We start from the raw sequence: 13,983 nt of genomic DNA, 5'->3' as shown, positions 1-13,983 counted from the left end.
AAAAAGACAAATTCACGGTGAACTGTGAGGGGTCTAGAGCTGTCTGATAAGAAATACTGAGCACAGAGGAACCTATGGAATTCTGCTCCTTGGCACAGCCCATCCATCTGATTCAGTGTTATACTGGACTTTCCTGTGCTCAGAGCCCCTAATTATCATCTGTGATTTTACCTAGTTTGTGACTCTCATTTTTGTAATTAATACTGTCATGTTATCAGTCAGATTATCTTTCTTACATAATATCCTAGGAATTAGGCTTCATATGCAAGAATATATCTATGGTTTGGTTTTTCTTCAAGCCTTGTAGTAGTCTCGAGGAAGCCATTTTAATCTTGTCTTTGGGAGAGGAGAATGACAAAAACTTTATCTAGCCTGGAAACCACCCAGATTTCAGGACCTCTGAGAAAATCAAATTTCAAACAAACTAGTCCACAACTATAGAATTCAGTCAGGAGAGGTCTCTGAGAGCCACAACTTCTCATACCTAATTGCCACTTCTCTCCAACAGCAAAACCCACCAAAGGTTTAGTATAAAACTGTTTCATTTCCATTTTGTTTTATCTTTAATTCTTCAGGTTTTCAATAGGAAGCATATTAATTCCAAAGGATGAAAGGAAACTAAGTAAAGACTGGAATGTTCATAGGTGTGTAGAGGCATCCAAGAGGATTGTCAGGGAACATGATATTGTTACAACCTAAGATGTTCAAGCCAATCTAAGAATTAGTTTTCTATCCCAAATTCAGCTGAAAAAACCCAAACACTTTATGTATGCCTCTAGAGATGTGCTTAATACAGAACATTCCAATCCCAAAGTAGAATAGAAAAGTCTTACTGGAGAGCAAGTTTCTCTTTCAGAACATATATTCATCTGTGGTCAGAGTATTGGTATCTTTAACATGTCTCCAGCTATGCAAATCCATGGTTCTAAATATCATTTTCTGGAACTGTTCATGTGCTGTTGATCAACATACTTTTTAGAGGATTCTTTTCCTCTAGCATTTAAATGCCATTCCTTCAGACATGAAAGCCTCATCTTTTGGAAAATTCTTCACCATATCTATATATAGAAAGGATAGCTGTTGCTGGTAGAGGTGGAATCTCCATTTATTTGATTGTTGTTGTTTTGTTTGATTTGGGGTTTTTTTTTTGTTTGTTTGGTTTCTTGAAGGTTTTGGGGTTTTTTTGCTTTTTCATTTTTTGTTGGTTTTGGGTTTCTTTGTTTTTTTGTTTTTGTGTTTTGTTGGTTTTGGGTTTTTGTTTTTGTTGGGGGATTTTTCTGGTGTTTTTGGTTTTTGGCCTTTTATTTGTTTGTTTTATTTTGTGGTTGTGGCTTTTGTTTGTTTGTTTGTTTTTGGCAAGCTGGGTATTTGCCTTTGCAAACAATGCTTCCTGGTTTATATCTCTGAAGGGCACAGTGATTTTCTTTAACATTTCAACACATCTCAAAACTAATTAGAAATAGGCTACAGTATGTGGATATTTATGCTCAAATCCCTGCTATTAGGTCACATATGGTCTAAATTGCAGAACTTGAAATAACAAGCAAGAATAACACACTTTGAAAGTTTTCACTTGACAAATCAAATTATTACAATGCACTTCACTACACCTTATAAAATATGTCATAAACATAAGCTATGTTCCACAAAAGCTTGTTCTGCTTCAGGACCTGGCAAAAGCTCAGAAGAGGAAAAACAAACAAAAATGACACAGCAGAATAATGAGACACTTTAAAATCTCAGAGCATTTTCAGTGGAATTCAATTACGCTGAAAGCTGGAATTTCATCCTATTTTTTATCAATGACCCTATATTAATTCCTCAAGATTCTTAGCTGTTTAACTTAACTTCTAAAAAGTTTCCAAGATGTATATTAGGAAAATCAGAAAGACTGCACAAAGATTGACCAGTAGTGGGTGAGACAATGAAATTGTGTAGACCCTTAGAATTTTATGACATGAAGAATTTCACAGTTTATTTAGGTTCGTTAACAGATGAATTCAACTCTGTTCCTGTCTCAGAAGACAGAATTTTATAGCTTCATTACTGTAATATTTTTGCAATTAGATCTTACCCATACATTTTTATCTTAAGTTTCTTTACTTTCTCACTCCTTACTGAGTCCTTTCCTTTCTGGAACTCTGACTTGTGAGGTTTATTTCAGGATATAGGGATTTATTTGTTATATAAGCTGTTTAAATATGGACAGAGTTTCAAGAGTTACTGCAAGCTGCACTTTTAGTTCAAACAGAATTTATGATCTTAATACAAAAACACTAGGAAGAATTCTTTCATTGGTTTTATTGCCTTAAAAATCTATTAATCTAGAAGATGCCATCTTTCTTTATTTTAGGATTAAAATCTACAGCTCCTAGGATTAGTTTAGGAACACATGGGTAAAAATTCATGGTGGTGAACGGTGCTGCACCCAGCTGGTCACTAGCGGGATTTTCCAGGGCTCAACACTGGGATGAGTCCTGTTCAATTTTCTTTATTGTTGATCTGGATGAGGAGACCAAGTACACTCTCAGTAAGTTCACAAACACCTAGTTAGGAGTGTTGATCTGCTGGAGGTCAGTAAGGCTTTGCAGAGGGATCTGGGCAGGCTGGATCCATGGACCAAGACTATTTGTACAAGGTTCAGGAAGGCCATGTGCCAAGTCCTGTACTTTGGTCAGAACACGCTCATGGAGTGCTACAGGCCGGGGACAGAGTGGCTGGACAGCGGCCAGGCAGAAAGGGACCTGGGGTGCTGATGGACAGACAGTTTAACATGACCCACCATGTGCCCAGGTGGCCAAGAAAGCCAATGGCATCCTGGCCCGTGTCAGCTACAGTGTGGCCAGCGGGACCAGGCAGTGATTGTCCCTCTGTACTTGGTAGTGTTGAGGCCACAGCTCGAGTTCTGTGACCAGGTCTGGGCCCTTCTCTACAAGAAGGACTTTGGGGTGCTGGAGTGAGTCTAGAGAAGGGCAACAGAACTGGCAAGGGGTCTGGATCACAAGTGAGGAACAGCTGAGGGAGCTGGGGATGTTTATGCTGGAGAAAAGGAAGCTCTGAGGACAGGTTATCACTCTCTACAACTCTGAAAGGAGGTTGTAGCCAGTTGGAGGTCAGCCTCTCCTCCCAGGCAAGAAGTAACAGAATGAGAGGAAACGGCTTTGAGCTGCACCAGGAGAGGTTTAGGTTGGACATCAGGAGGAATTTATTCACCGAAAGGATGGCCAAGCATTGGTATGAACTGACTGTGGAAGTGCTGGAGTCACCATCCCTGAACATAGTCAAGAAACAAATGGAAACGGCAATTAGTGCTATAGCTGATATGGCAGTGTTTGGTCTCCATGATTTTGGAGGTCTTTTTTGACCATAATTATTTTGTGATTCTGAAATCTCTTTTCTTCATTCATCTGTGGGATAGATGGGAAATTGATGAACAGAAAGAATGCTGAGGCAGTCTGGAACTCCTTATGAAACTAGCTGTTTCCTCATTTGGAGTTAGTGCTATAGAATTTGCCTTGTCATTTCAAATACCAACATTTCTGAGTCTTGACATGAAAAGATAGTGTTAATGTTATCTCACTTTTTTTTATTATTAAATTGATATTAAATCTTTCTGAAGATTTAATTTGCCAACTCCATTGACAACAGAGTTCTTCAAAGACTGTATTTCACTGAATTTGTGAAGAAACCACAGTGAAAAACGTTGAAATGACTTGCCAGAAATATCACTGATGGAAGAGGCAGCAATAACCTACTTATTTCTGGTAAATTGTCATGGTCTTCATCTATCCAAGAGTCTGTTTGGTGCTATGCAGTTCCCAGTGACACCTTTCTATGTTCACTGATCTGCAAAAAAAAAACCAAATCTTTGCCCGTGTTGCAAACCTAAGGGGTGGAGTGTTGCAAGCTCCTAAGTGGAGTGCATATCAAAAGCATGATATGGTTGTCCTTGTGTTTTTCATGTATGGTGCTTTCATTGCTGATCAAGAAGAATATACAGGAAAGCGGTTCAGAGGAAAGTGCATGAAGATATAGTGAATTTAAAAGAGAAGAGCAAAACAACAGAATAGTCACACTAGGTAAATAAGGACACGGCAGTTACATGAATAAATAACAAAGTCAGCAGACTCTACAGGTAGCATCATGGCTATGAGCAAACACCAGCGTGAGTAAAAGAAACAAAGGGACAATACAGACAATCTATCAATTTACATATCCTTTTGTTATGAACCCCTAGTTCAGTACTACTGAGAGCATCTGTTAATGTACTAATTAGTATGCTAATTCCCTGCTAATTGATCTTGACCATTGATCCTCAGCTGCAATAACTGAGTATTTCTATTGAAAGTGCAGCTATAATGACTTTATGGATAACATTCAGTGTCAATAACATGTATTGGATGACTTATTAGGGCCAAGAAAATACCACAAAATATTTTCCGAATATATTTAGCTAAAATAAAAGTAGATCATTTTGGCTGTATTTCTCCCTCTTTCTTACTCCTTTTCTGGGAAATTTTATATTTATGAAGGGGGAGCTCCCACTGTATCAGCCAAAGATAAGAAAACCTCATGGAGGAGTACAGTTTGCTGGAACACAGGGAACCAAATTGTTCTATATTCTTTTCAATGTTTAATCCCTGATATCATAAGTAAGCATTTATTCTGAAAGCAAAATAAGGGAAACAGCACATTTCAAATTGTTAAGTATCTTCTTGATGTGACTTTTGAGAAAACAAATATACTTATCAACTTAAGTGAAATTCCTCCAGCTGAAGAATAAAATCTGTACTGTGTGACACGTGGATAACAGAAACAAACACGTTAACATATCGGTTACCAAGAATCAAGAAATACATTCACTCAGCATTTATACATTTAGTCAAAAATGCCTGGATATCTCAGAATGTGTGATTCAGGGCACCCTTCCCTTAACCTACAATGGGATATAGCCTATTTATTTCTATTTAGTATTTTTGTAACAATGCAACAGAATTCCCACTCATATTTGTTATGAGATACTGCTCATATTAGTTAAGAAAGGATGCTTTCCTTAGAAAAGCAAGCACACAGAGGTATCTAGTATTCAATTGCAAGGACAAAGCAGATGCTGTGAAAGGCCACAGTTTGATTATTTCATTGTTCAGTTTACATTTCCCTCAATTTTTAAGGATTTAGGGTCAGACTGCCACTATAAAAGTAGTAATGACCCATCTTTCACTTTACTGAGCTGCAATGATGATGAAAGTATGTGACCACGAATAAAGGCAAGACATGATTTTCTGCCCAAAAACTTTGCAAAGGAAATGCTCTATTTTTTATGCAATATTTGTGTATTAATAATTAACACCTGGCTGGCTAAATTTTCACTTAGGTTTCTTTCCCTGTTGTTTTTTTTTTTTTATTTTTGGCAAAAATTCATTGATTTAGCAGCTTATTAACTTAGCAGTTTATTTACTGGCAAACCCAAGCCAGTCTGCTGATTCTTCTGAAACTCAGATGCAACTCATCCACATAGTTTAGAAAATGGATTACTCAGATAATTATGAAGACAGTGCAGAAAAAATCAAAGCTTATTTATTTTCCAAGGTTTACACTACCTGAACTTGTTCTGAACTCCATACATTTGAATTTCTGTTCATGTAAGCTACAGCAAAAATGACAGTGCAGGATTTTCTTCAATGTTGTTCAATCTATACAATGTAGTGTGTGTTACCAAAAAAAATAAAAAAATAAAAAGAAGACAAAAGAAAAAGCAAAAATATTTTAAGATAAGGCTTCAATTTTTGGACACAATAAATGTAGAAGTTTGGGTTATCAGAAGGGATAATGCTTTTTGTAACTGGGACATCTATTCTTGGCAAAATTCTAGGTTGAAATAAACAGAACTCTTCCTAAATACTCTGAATAGTCAGATGGCCTTAGTTTTCCTTCTCTAAACAACTAAATCTTTGATGTCTGTGTAAATACCACAATATGTAACTGGCCCTTCAAGGCATTTCTAGTATAATTGAAATTTACCAAATATCCCATCTGAAAGTTCTTTTCAAACTGCTAGTGAATAGAGGGTTTGTAAATTGTTGCTGTGCACAAAGTAGGTAATTATGAATTAGGCATACTCTGCTGCTAATTCCACTTAGTCAGTCACATTTTCCACTGATGCAAACTTTTAAAGATAGCAAAACTTAAGAGGGCACTGAAAAATAGGGTTTGGTACTTCCTATTACATGGTATGGATTTGTTGCTACTATTATAAAGCTTGGAGGAGTTATTTCATGACATGGAAAATTCAGTAGTTTTACAAACTTCCCATTTTTCACTTAAAGAGAAAATCTTCCTGTTTTATAAAGACATTATCATGAACTTTGAAAATGCAATAAAAGCACTTGTTAGTGCAGATCTCTAGATCCCATGCAGATTTCTGCATGGATGAAGACTACTGCTTTGCATCAGTCCTCACAGAACACCTGGAAAAATATTAATCTCTATTAGAGACTGCACACCTGAACTCCTCTCCCAACCTTTTAAATATACCTTTCTTCAAGTATCCTCTTTTATGCTTTTAGCAGCCAGATCCTGATCATTGAGGGGCTTGGATTCTGGGATTTTCTGGAAATAAAGTGAACACAGCCTAGAAATTTTCCATGTTTTCAACGTGCTGTTTAAATAATGTTAAAAAGTGTCTGAAATTTATAAATTACAATGCTTATTTTGCAGGTCAGCAAAAAGAAAAACTACTTGACTTCTAAAAACAGAAATGAGAAATAAAAATTAAAACCCCCCAAGTCTGGGAATGTTTTCACCGCCAAACAGTTGCAACAATATTGGCCAAACCTACTCAAAAGGTAAAACAAATGGCCTGTCAAAACATGGAAATATTAGAGTGAGGAACTGTGAGCCCCATCATTCCTCTGGTTCATGCACACAATGGGTTTTTGCTAGTAGTTCATTTGCCTTTTTTGTTTTCTCCTGTCTAGTCTTTGTAAATATGAAATTATATTATTCCTTATGCAGATATTAATGCTCGAGACATGATTCTTCTCTTGAATGATCATTTTAAAGATCAGGAATTTATTATGCTATATATATTTATTATCAGGAATATTGGTAGCACAATAACATGAAAATTGCAGTGATTAATAGGTCTAAATAACAGGTTACAATTCATAATTGTTATAGTATATTCCTAGAAACAATCATGGAAGTAATAAATTTAGTGCAAGTACAGCATTATTTGATGCCTGATTGTATATTATTCAGTTGAAGTGGTTTTATTACCTTATGTGCCTATTTTGGTTTACATATTGTGAAAGGTTATTTGTCCCTCCCAATGGAAAAAACTCCAAAGAAATAAGATTTGAAAAGATTTGGAAAAGCCACAAAGAAAAGGCTTTGATTTTTAGGATGTTTTTTAAATTGCCATTTTACATTGGTTTTCACAGCCCATGCCTGCTGGGACTGATGCTGCCAGTAAGATCACTATCAAATGTCACTGCAGAAAGAGTCACGTTATGTTATGCCCATGCTCTGAACCTTAAGCAGTTTTTTTAAATCACATTTCTGCTGGAAACAAGCCCCCTCACAGATGAACCCCGAGATGACATTTTTAGCGATTCCCATCCACGTCAGTGAAAAACTCATTTCCTAAGTTGAATTTGCTTCTGAAGGCTCTGTAAAATAAAGTAGTTGACTCTGTATCTGGCTGAAGCAAATGAGACAATTCCTTCCACTGACCCTGCTGTGGGGATGATAGCTTCCAGCAGGGATAGCAAACAGCTGGCAGACAGAGGCAGGGGGAAAGAGCTACCCTCAGCCCTCAGATGGTTCTGCACTGCCAATGCCTGAGGCTTCTGGACAATGAGAAGTGAAAGATTTACCTTACCTTTCCTGTCCACATCAGTCTGTTTGTGGGGATCAAGCACCTAATAACTGGGAAAACATGGATTAGATGGTCATTTTCTTGATCTTCCCATCCCTATTCTGCAGCATTTCTCACCACCAAAGAAAGGGTAGGATATTTATACATCACTCAGTTCTGGACTCTGCCAATCTCCAAGCTCAGTCCCTGTTATTTACAAGTAGCTTATCTCTTAATTACTTTTCATATGTATGCACTGTACTATTTTAGTCAGATTTCTATAAAGGAATCTTGCTATGATAGACCATTTGCCTATGATCCTTTTCTTGCTTTACTGACTCTTTTAATTGCAACTGATTTTTTTTCAGCCTAGCTGCCTCATCCTGTACCACTGAAATCAGTGGAAATTCTAAAGTTAATTTAAATATATGTTGTTTGTTCTTTTAAATAGCCAGGAAAAGAGCAGGCCTGTGTTCTGAGTGCCATCTGATGTCATCATTAATGTACAAAATTCTCCAAAATAATAGGTCTCAAATGTTCTCAGAACTCTGGTATAAAATTAGCATTTGCATCAGCTATTCTATCAATGTCAGCAACTCATCCATTGGAAATTTCAGATCACTTAAGTCTTCCTTAAAATTGGAATGAATCCTCCCTAAGAAAAATATTTTCCATCTGATTTGTGTTTTTCATTTAGAATGTGTAAGCTGTATAGTCACCTTAGTCAGTTTTGATTTAGGTTAAAATTATGCACTATCTTAAGAACTGCCTAATTAGTTACTATATAAACTATAATTAGTTACTATATAAAATATATATTAGTTACTATTATAAACTATAATTAGTTTATAATTTTTTTACATTTTTGTCAATCCTTAACATTAATTCCTTTGTAATCTGGATGTGTTTGTACTATTGTCTGCATGAAAAAGGCATGCAGACAGGTTTACATCACTCGTAGGGATGTTTCAGTAACAGATTTGCTATTAGGTTAAAAAATATAAAATTTATCAGTTTGACCTAAAATCCTTCTCTGATTACATATCCAATATTGCAGTTCAGAAAAACTATTGAAAACACTCTACTTTGGATGTTTGTGGTATGAATAATTAAAAAAGACATTTTTAAATGCACAAAATATGAAAAGATTACACAGTTTAAATGTCAAGACAGGCTATCTCTGTTTTGAAAGATATATTTTAATCTAGCGTAATAAATACTGTTGCTTGATTTTTTTTTACAAGGAAGTTTTCCATGTTAGAAAGATATTAAAAACACTAGCCCAGAAAGATTTCTGTTGCAGCCTTTCAGTTATTACTTGCAATTTTTGTCTTAGATCTACTGCTGAATCTTACATTCTGATTATTTTGATTTATTGACATGCTGAGCTGATTACAAAACTCAAAATATTGTAGTGGAAAAGGTGGATGGCTAAAATATACAATTGAGCTTATGCTTAAACACTAAAGAAATCCAACAGAACTATCTCTGGATCTTACAATTGCACTGTCTTCTTATTATGCACTAAACCTCCTCACGGTAATGATTAAAGAGAAAGCAAATAACAATACAGCAGAATGATTTTTCAGGAGGAGCTGCCAAAGGCAAAGCAGCACAGCTACCAGCAAGGGAACAATTTCCACTGCTCCATGATAGATGTCTCACATTTGGCCCTTTTAAAGGAGAGTAGAAAACACCTTATAAAAAAAAATAAATCATACAGTCATAGAAGAGATTGTGTTGGAAGGGTCCTTTAAAGGCCATCTAGTCCAACCTTTCTCCAGTGACATCAACTACATCAGGTTGCTCAAATTCATGTCCAACCTTACCTTGAATGTTTCTAGGGATGGGACATCTACCAGCTCTCTAGGCAAACTGTTCCAGTGTTTCAATATCCTAATAATAAAGAAAATGTTCCTTCTGTCTAGTCTAAATTTTCCCTCTTTTAGTTTAAAAACACTGCCCCTTGTCCTGTTGCTATAGGTCCTATTAAAATGTCAGTCTCCGTCTTTCTTTTAAGCCCCCTGAAAGTAATGAAAGGCCACAATAAAATCTGCCCAGAGCCTTCTCTTCTGCAGGATGAGCAGTCTCAGTTCTCCCCCTGGTCTTCATGGGGAAGGGGCTCCATCCCTCAGGTCATCTCTGTGACCCTCCTGAGGACCTGCTCCAGCAGGTTCATGTCCTTCTTCTGTTGGAGGTTGTCAGAGCTGGGTGCAGCACTCTAAATGGTGTCTTACTAGATCAGAGCAAGAGGGGCAGAATACCCCCCTTGACCTGCTGGCCACACTGCATTTTATGCATCCCAGGATACGGTCACCATTTGGGGTTCTGAGCACACAAATTTGTGGGAAGAAAATGTAGGGCAGATAAAATGTGTGGGGAAAGATCCTCAAAGCTACTTCATTGTGAAACACATAAACTTTGATCCATCTACTGCTGTGTTCTGTAAGTTGCAAACAAGATGAATCTCTCTTCTTCCTAGAAAATCATGTTTCTCTCCTCTCCACCCCTTCACTTATATCTCTTTCACTGGAAAGATTTTATTAATGGGTTTTTTTGATCATTATTTATCAATAACAGGATGGGGCTGCAGGTAGGTACTCTTGAGCTTTTTATTCAGTATCAGCCTCATCAGTACAAGATGACACACAAAAGATGATGAAAGCTCATGTTATTACAATAACAGCCAAGTTCTCTTGGTTACAATGCCTTTTTAAAAACTTTCTAGCCAATAGGATAATGTTAAAAGCTTACAAGCGCTTGCTTAAGCCAATCATTAAAACTACACATAGATTTTATTTCTAACAATGTCTTCTTGTCATAGCTTAAAAACAATGGATAAAGCTTCATTATTATACTTACATTTTTCTATTATCTTGCTTACCATATTTTCTAAGGCACTCTCTACACAGCTCAAAAACACAGCCTTATTATTTCCTGTCCTTGCATGTCTGTATTCTTGCATTCTTCTATTCTGAGATCTGCTTTCACACAGTTTCTGAGAGTTTTCTACCTTTTCTATTTCCCACAATGCTTTCTTGCAGACATAACCTGATAAACAACAAAATAAAATTGTTAACATTGCTGTCAGGTTCTATTTGGCTGCTAAGGTTCCTGTTTCTATTTCAGAAATGAGTACAAGACAGAAACCCTGAAGAGAGTATCTTGTCATTGTTAGCTGATCAAGTAAAAGATTAGTGCTGAAATGTGTTCTTTCAAAGAAGTTTTTACAAGCTGCTTCTTTTTAATATTATGAAAAGCCATGAAAATGTGGTCTTACAGGGTAAGTTTTGCAGGCTAAGTTTGGGAAACCAGTGCTGGAAAGTCATCTGAAATATTTTCTTATCTCCCTCTGTTACTGTTTTGGTTTGTACTACTGCAGGAGCATATTTCAATGTCCTTCTGATGCATCTACAACCCTTGTCTACAACCAGACCCCAAATATTTTCAAATCTCATGTCTTTATAAAAAGCAAGACATTTCTGTATCTTTTTGCCTCACTGTAACAAACACCTTAGGTGCACTTGGGCTTCTGGTGTGGGTCCCATGACCTCATAACATATCAGAAATTGCCACAATTCCTGGCTACCCCTGCTCCTTGGACTAAATTTCCTCCTCCCTTCATCTGTGAAATGCCAATAGAAAGATTGGAATGTTCAGCTTGAATGGAGTAGTTTAAAAAATTGGTAGTGTGTTGGAGAGCTGGTCACTTCATGTATTCAGTTGTTTGATTTACCATTGTGTCCTTGTGTGAGGAAGCATTAGCACCACCTAACCCTTTATGTCAACCAAAGATAAAATGAAAATACAAAAACTTATTTATATGACTTGTTTTAAGAAGTTTCTTTCAGGAGGAAGTGTCTCTTAGTGTCATATTTCTGAGCTGCCTATTTTTCTCCACTGTCCATAAAGGGAAATTTATATGTCTAAGCTAATACAGATGATTCCACCCTCAGCAGACACATCTCAAAGGAAATTACATCCATCTGCTCAAACTTATATGTATACCAGCCTCCACATAAACAGATATGCTGGCAACTACACTGATATTGGAGTAATCACTTAGCTTTTCTCTGAGGTTTTTTTTTTTTTTTTTATTAAGGACAGCTGTAAATGTAGTCAACCATTTGGGATAATTTATTGTGGCCTGTATATTCCAGACCCGCCCTTCTCTCCAAGAGACAAATACCTATCAGTCTTTCATTCAATATAGGCATTAAACCATTTTTCTCATTCACTTGCAATAAAAACTTCTCTGTGGGATTTAAGCAATCATTCAACCAATCAAATCCCTACAGTTGATAATCAAATGAGTTCCTAAAGTAGTAGCTGCCAAATCTCTGAAGTCCAAAGAATGGTTATAAATACAATCTCTTGAGAAATCACAAATAGCAAGAAAATTAAAAAGCATCTTGATTGATTTATGGATAGCTTGCAGAGAAAAAAAGCTTGTAATGGGATATATAACGTAGACCATGTACTATGAATTGCTGAAGGACTGCCAGATCTTCTGTGCTGACCACCTGCAAAGCATAGTCATCAGCATCATATTGCAATGACCTATGGAGAAAAATTTAAATTCTAAACCAGAAGGTTGGATTAGAAAACACCACTGAACAATTCTGTTTTCTCATATGTTCATTGAGGAGATTTCCAGTGTCAGATGTTGGGAAAAGTTAATTATGCTTTTATATTTGAAGCCCCTCTTTCTCTGAGTCTTGATTACTCATCATCTCAAGTAATTCCCTTGAGGCAGAGCCCAGGACCCTCTCCTGAGGTAAAGTATCTAAATCATAAAAGGCCATTCTTAAAAAAACATGGCCAAAGTAATTTCCAGCTTTCCTGTCCTGTGAGTCCAGGCACCAAACATGGAAGCTGAGCTCCTTTTCACAGTAGAGAAACACAAGCAGCTTAGATGTTCCCTGGTCCTTAACATGCAAATGTGTAAAACAACTTCCCATCAACTTTCCATCTAAACGTAATGAATTTCACATTCTTTCAATATGCTGTTTCACATCCCATTCATCTTACACTACAATCCAGTATTGCCATAGAATCCAGTCTATTTCCAGTCACAGCATCATTTTGGTTTATTCTATCAGTGTCTGAAATGACTTGGCCTTTTTACCTTAGCATCCCTTCTGGACTGAGACAAATAGCAACAGAGTGAGCAAAGAAGCAAACCCAACTTCCTACATGAAACTTTCAGACAGACACAGAGCTCTCAGTCCTCACCCAGTGTTCTCGCCCCATGATTTCACTGGAAATGGTTGCAATATTAATACCATAGAAATCTCTGATTCTCTTAACTCAAGCAGTTTGGACCAACACAGCCTCTACTAAAGCTAAAGAAGTGAATTACTAAGCTGTGTCTCCAGGATGTCACTCACTTGTATACTATGCCCAGTTATTACACATTTAACTGAAACTAACAGATCTTTAGACTTCTCTGCTTAGCCAAGCTGTCACAAATACAAACTGGTTTAAGCTGTGAAAGTGATTCTATAAAATTTGCTTTAAGCATTAAAAAAACATTTAAAAGAATTTTTATGGACTTTTTAACAATCCCTACTTAGAGCATTTTTCTTTTCTTTCTTCAGTAGTAAATTAACCAAATTGGTAACTTAAAAATGAGTCTCAGTTTCTAGTCAGAGTTCTCAAAATCTGTATTCCTCAGGTGGCCTATTCAGGTATATGCTTATTCAAAACCAAAGTTGATCTGATATTTTAGGTTTATTTCTATGGATAGAAATATTTTGGGTTTATATTGTAAGAATGAGCAATTGTATTATGAAGCACGGTCCCTTCCATCCTACATTCCTCAGTGGATCCATGGATGGTCAGAAAATAACTGAATACTTCTAAATCTTGTTTTATCCATGAATGAAAATTTTTATATAAGCAACTTAATCCTGTAACTTGACCAACCAAGATTCTTACTTGCCAACAAAAAAAAAAAAGTTTCCATATTCAGTTATTTCTTACACACTACACAAAAACCATATGGGTTTCCTTTGGTCAGTCACCTTAGTAAGTCACTAAGTGTTGAATAAGTTTGCTTTACTGATGAAACTTTGCCCCAAAACACTGTGTACAGAGCATATGTTTTGAATTGTCTGTATATG

At 36.5% G+C, this 13,983-nt stretch overlaps 1 long non-coding RNA gene across 1 annotated transcript in view; it reads right to left on the bottom strand.

Moving 5' to 3' along the window:
• Window positions 1-7,998, bottom strand: part of LOC147654708 (uncharacterized) — a 65,102-nt gene extending 57,104 nt beyond the window's left edge. The window contains exon 1 of the long non-coding RNA XR_015282963.1: window positions 7,883-7,998. This is a non-coding gene — a long non-coding RNA (uncharacterized LOC147654708). The remainder of the gene's footprint in view (window positions 1-7,882) is intronic.
• Window positions 7,999-13,983: the final 5,985 nt, after the last annotated feature.

This window comes from Cyanistes caeruleus, chromosome 2, assembly GCF_971803275.1.
Source record: "Cyanistes caeruleus chromosome 2, bCyaCae1.hap1.1, whole genome shotgun sequence".
Lineage (NCBI taxonomy): Eukaryota > Metazoa > Chordata > Aves > Passeriformes > Paridae > Cyanistes > Cyanistes caeruleus.
This window is presented reverse-complemented; position numbering and strand designations above follow the sequence as displayed.